We start from the raw sequence: 6,000 nt of genomic DNA, 5'->3' as shown, positions 1-6,000 counted from the left end.
ATGACGTCACCTGGATCAAAAGATAAAACAGAGAAAGCAAATGCCTCTACGAGACGTCGTTCACCTAGACCTAACATCCGTCGAACCAAGAATTTCGCAAAAATCAACAGCATGTTACGTTTTCACAGAGTTTCCGCTTTCTGCGATGCGCATGCAGTTTGTTTATACGGACCGAAAAAGAGGATTTATGTGTAGACTACAACGTCTTCAGCAGTTCAGCATATCCACAATGCTCTTTTAAAGCGGAGCAGGATCGTGTCCCCCGCAAAGAAATGTCGACACAAAACTCTGGTTGCAGCCGTCGCTCATAGATGGCGGTAGCTGTCTAGAGTGTTGTGTTCGCCGGTTGTCTGCTTGCCGCCGTCGCTCATTGATGGCGCAACCTTTCGAGCCTTTCCACTCTTGCTTGCCGACTTGCGGCCGGCCATTGCTTCATTCCCACCATCGGCTTCGCTTATCTTCCTTTTACACCAGAGTGGAAAGGCTAAACGTTTTTTTATCTATTTTGTTTCGATGGAGAAAGCTATGGGCACCTGATCAAAGATATTTTTATTTATTTTGCTGTAATCGAGAACGCTAGGGCATTATGACTATTATCTAATTAGTGATCAGGTAGGATCCAAAGAGAAGGGAGCGGGTTATACTTATACGCGAGGCAAAAAAAAAGCATATATAAGCGTGTTTACTGTACTGCGCCAACATATGCTTAGCGCTCCACTTAAGAAATGTGACGCAGCTCAAAATGCACTATACGTAGCTACACTGAGACGTCTGCAGCTAGCCAAATGCTATATGATCTCGTAAGCAAGTCCAAATTTGAAACTCCAGTGATGAGTAAACTCCGCAGGGAAACCAATTCTCCCTGTGTATTCTGAATGCTATGCAAATTATGTCGTCGATGTTTTAAAGCAGTGGTTCTCAACTATTGATGTTTCGCGGACCCCTGTGGATCGGCAAATATGACCCTATTCGTGGTGAGGGGAAGAAGAAATTATAGATTAATGATGATAATGATATTATAAGTGGATATAACTAAGGACCCATGTGAAGTAGACTTACCTCATTGATATACACGCGTAAGAACTCAGCCAAATATTGTAACGTTTCTTGTCAATCTAAAAAGAAAAAAAAAAACGACAACTTTTGTTGTTGGGCTTGACTGATAAGGCAGGACTTCGAGAACCCCTAGACTGCCATCGCAGACACCCACTTGAGAACCATTGTTTTAAAGGGAAGTTGAAGCTGTTTTCAATTTGATTTCCAACAACTGATCCTTTTTAATCCGACTTTAAGCACCACGAATATCACAAAAAGTTGGCTATTTCATGCCCGTATTACCTAAAAAGACGTCCTTGTACTTGCATTGAAACCAGGCCTCTCCGCGGCAGCGGGAGAGTAGAGGGAAAGGAGAAGGGAAAACATGACGTCACGAAAGGACCCTCGCACGTGCTGCTCCGCTAGAAGAGCCATGCAGCGTCGTGCGTCGTCGATATTTGCTGCGACTGCTGAGCTGTTGGTGATTCATGCTTCTGAAAGAACTAAACCCTCTAAATTTAGCCAAAAAATTTCCCGTTAAATCTACCGGAAAAGTTTTCCTGCTAATTTTAGCGGGCGTAAAGTTCCCCGCAAAATTTAGCGGGGAAATTGACGTCACGTGACCTCAAGACGAATTAAGCTTCCCCGCTAAATCTAGCGGAAAATTTTCGCTAAATTTCCCGTTAAATTTAGTTGGAATATTTTCCCGCAAAATTTAGCGGAGAAATATTCGCTAAATTTAGCGGGAAATTTATCGAAAACTGACCGCTAAATGGGAGGGCAGCAGGCAAGGAGGAGGGGAGGATCCCCCTCCTCCTCAAGAACTGCGCTCTAATTCGGCGTTACACACAATAGTAAACGTTTTTAATTTTACAGCGAAGCTGTTTATCGCTATTAGCCCCGTGTGCGACCGAAAGCGTCGCTGTGGTCGGCCTTCCACGATTGGCCGAACGTTGATTATGACGTCGGAAAGGGGATTTATCACCGACGGAAATAAGAGGAATCGAAGAACTTTAATTTTGACGGTGTTGGCAGTGTTGCTTTAAGAGCTCAATGATTTGAAGCTTCCACCATGCTATTTACAAACACCATCGAACTTGGAGTTTGCAAGGTAATGACGTCACAAGGGGGAACCATAGGAGGGCGCCGCCAAAACAATTTAGCGGCGAGATGTTTCGGTGGCGCTTTCCTATGGTTCCCCCTTGTGACGTCATTACCTTGCGAACAACAAGTTCGATGGTGTTTGTAAATAGCATGGTGGAAGCCTGAAATCATTGCGCTCTCGAAGTAACACTGCCAACACCGTCGAAATTAAAGTTCTTTCATGCCTCTTATTTCCGTCGATGGTATACCCTTTCCGACGTCATAGTCAGCTTTTGGGCCAATCGTGGAAGGCCGACCACAGCGACGCTTTCGGTCGCGCACGTCGCCAATAGGGTTCTGTAAATTTTTCGTGTGCGTGACCAAAAACTCTTCGCTCGCACGCGCCGCACGCGCACGCCTTCCCCGTATAAAAGGTTCGAAGTAAAAAACCAAAATAAAGCGTTGACGAACGCGCGCGAAAGATGTAATTTGTTTCAGGTATTTGCTTTAGAAAAGTTAGTACTGCTGAGGCCGGCAGGTCCGGCGCGTGGAACACCCTTCCCTGCATTCCCCTTGATGCTCGGGTAATTTAGCGTTAGGGGGAGAGGAAGTCCCAGCAAAATGGAAGATTTCGGGGGAAAAACCCGGGCCCCATGCACCCCCCCCCCCCCCCCCCCCTTCCCCGGACCGGCTACGTGCCTGATATATATATATATAAAGAAAATATAGCGTAGGATGCCGAAGAGTACAAAGTAATGAAGTCGCACTTCGAGGGGTTTCGCCAGTTGCTGTATCACGTCCCCTCGACCCCCTCTCCGGAGATGAGGGGATCGAGCGGCCGTGGTTGTACGACTGCAAGCCTGGCGCACCACGCAGTAGTGATTACACGAACACACGCCGGTACGAAGTTCATCCAGATCGAATTAGGCACGGGTATGGGAACTGAACACAGGGTCCATAGGGCCTGGGATCTGCAGCGCGATCGCTGCATGGCTGTGCATGTGAGGTGTACGCGTGAAAACCGTCAATGGCTGTGAGTCCCAGTGGCGTCGAGGAGGAAGGGAGTAGGAGGAGGAGTGTATCCCCCTCCCCCATCTCCTATACCTTTCATTGACGAGGAATATCCCCCCTCTCTCTCCCGAATAGCTCCGAGAGAGATATGTGACATGGCTGTGAGGTTCTTGGTTCTTTCGCGTGTTATCGTGGACGCAGTTAACGGGACCCGGGACGGCCTCGAACCTTTTCGAGGTCCACGAATTCCTGTTCATGAATAAGTCGATCCTGTACCTGTGGAAGCGACGCAGCAACCCCAGGACCGACAGGTTCTGCCTCTGCTACGGCACGAGCGACGCCATGGCCAGGCACTTCGGCGCCTTCAACTGCTCCGCCCGACGCAAGGGCCTGCTCTGCCAACTGGCCGTCCCTTTCACCGGCTGCATGGACGGAAAACAGCTCCGACAGGTCTCGCTCATTTATTTAGTTATTGAACGCACGTACTCATTAAACGAAAGGTTTGCCTGCCTGTGGCTTGGATAGGAGGAATGGGGTATGGTGAAGAGAACAGCGCACAAAAAGACAAGGACAGAGAGAAGGAACATGCACGACACACAAGCGCTGTGTGTTGCGCATGTTCCTTCTGTCTGTCCTTGTCGTTTTGTGCGCTGTTCTGTTCACTATGTCATCATACAAAGTCGCCCAACTTACAACTTTCAGGAATGGGGTCGTAGTCTGTATAGAGGAAAGGGGGAGAAGGGGGGAGGGGGGTTAATTCTACAGGGTGTCAAAAACAGTTAGTTTTCTTCTTTTTTTCAGTTCAAACTTAACCTATTGATGTCCAGTATTGCCCATTAGCAAGAACTCAAGAATAAATTACTCTTCCACGCCATGTGCGCCATCTGTCGCAAGCGCGACGATACCTGCCATTTAGCAGTGAAGAATCGAATTGCATTTTCAAAACAGGTCAGTTGTCATTCAAAACCGAGTTTTGAATGTTACAGGGGATGTGATGTGAGGTATATATGATCGCGTGCACAACTGACCTCGAAACTCTGAGAAGAAGAACGGGCGTAAATATACCAAATCCAGTTACGTGTGACTCCCCTGCGCGAAATTCCAAGTGCACCTGTGCTTTCTCCCAGGTCGTAACTGCTTTCTGTCATTGGACGTAAAATAATGCTTCAAATGTCCAATGCTGCTCACAATCAACATTTCAAAAACATAACTACGAAAAGCGAATATTTTTTTCTAAAATCGGAATTCTCTTCTTTAGTGTGTTGTAAAACCATATCAGGATTTCTGCGTCTCCAGTATTTCAAGTAGCGTTTGGGGATCAAAAGATTAAAAAAAACTGACACGTCATTTTTTTTTTTATTCGAAACGATTGAAAAAGATGCCTGGACATTACCCTCAAAATTCGAAACTTTAAAACTCAGTATTCGTAAGATTAAAAAAAAAAAAAGATTTCTTAAAGCCGAGTTTGAAGTTTCCGCGCACTCCGTGCCAGTGCAGTGACGTCACAGATTGAGTCGTTCTGCAACTCAAGTTTCTCTCACGACTCCGAACCGCCCCGACCCGAAGTGTCGTGCTCGCCCGCTTCCCGCAAGCAAACGCTCTTCTCCGTGCCTGCCACCTATCGCTGTGAGCAAACGACGCCTCACTTTCGAGTTCGAAGTTCTTTTAGGGCTCCTTCAGCGATTCTAAAATTCTTTGAAACGGTGTGAGGTCAAAGAGAAGGCGCAGTGGACTTTTGTGAGCGACGAGAGGCCACGTCGCAACGGTTCTGCGTGAAAGGCTGCCCCGCCGGAGTCACAACCGAAATATACGATACACAGACATCAAACCTACACTCTCAAGAAAAAAGGGTGTCGAAGGGTGTATCTTTACACCCCTTGTCCCATATAAGACACCCCAAAACCCCAATTCGACGTGCAGTGCCCTATAGTCGAACAGACGGCCCGAAATTTTACGAGGGGCTTGATAGCCGTGTGGTATAACTTTATAAAATAGCTAATGTACGTTTTACTTACCACAAAAAAAAAAAAAAAAAAAAAAAAAAATCGTTTTTTTTTTTGCCCTACTGTAAAAACTCTTTTTTTTTTTTTATTTTGTATCTCGTGTTTGATAAGTACTTTAGCTATTTAAAAAGTTGTACCACACGGCTACAAAGCCCCTCGAAATATTTCGGGCCGTCTGTTCAACTGCAGGGCGCTGTACGTCGAATTGAAGTTTTGGGGTGTATTATGTGGGACAAAGGGTGTAACTATGCACCCTTTTACACCCTTTTTCCTTGAAAGTGTAGTTGTTTTGACCGTTCGACGATTTCCTTTTCGATGTCTGAGCGGTCGTTGGACACCTGAAAAAGAGATTTTCGCCCGATTCACCGACTCACCGATCGTCCTCAGGGCTACACGTGCCGAGCGCCGCCAGCGCCGCCAGCGCCGCCAGCGCCGCCATGTTTTATGAGGGAGGATAAAAAGCCAGGGTAGACGACAGCACTCCGGACTCCGATTATCGGCATTACAAAAAGAAGGGTCGTAGTGCGTTTCGTAACTGCGTTAAAAAGCATGCTTTACGAATGCCGTTATTAACTATTATAAAAGTTTTGCGTATAAAATATCTAAATTTGATAATGTTTGCCGTCACAAATAAAAAGAAGCGAGGATGTGCAAAAAGGGAAAGGAGAACGCCAAAAATTAAAAAAAAACTCACAAACGCGTTTTTTTTTTTTTTTTTTTTTCGCTGCGGTATGTTTTGTTTGTCTATGACTACAACTTGCATCGTTTGAGATAACAAAAAAAAAATAAATACAACCTTTGGGGTGTTAGTTCCCCTTTAAACTAAGCACCGCCGAACGCTCGTTCTCCGCCAAAAATGTAGTGCTAG

The sequence above is a fragment of the Ixodes scapularis genome, unplaced genomic scaffold, assembly GCF_016920785.2.
Source record: "Ixodes scapularis isolate PalLabHiFi unplaced genomic scaffold, ASM1692078v2 PGA_scaffold11__112_contigs__length_91849675, whole genome shotgun sequence".
NCBI classification, from domain to species: Eukaryota; Metazoa; Arthropoda; class Arachnida; order Ixodida; family Ixodidae; genus Ixodes; species Ixodes scapularis.
Note: the sequence above shows the minus strand (reverse complement) of the source record.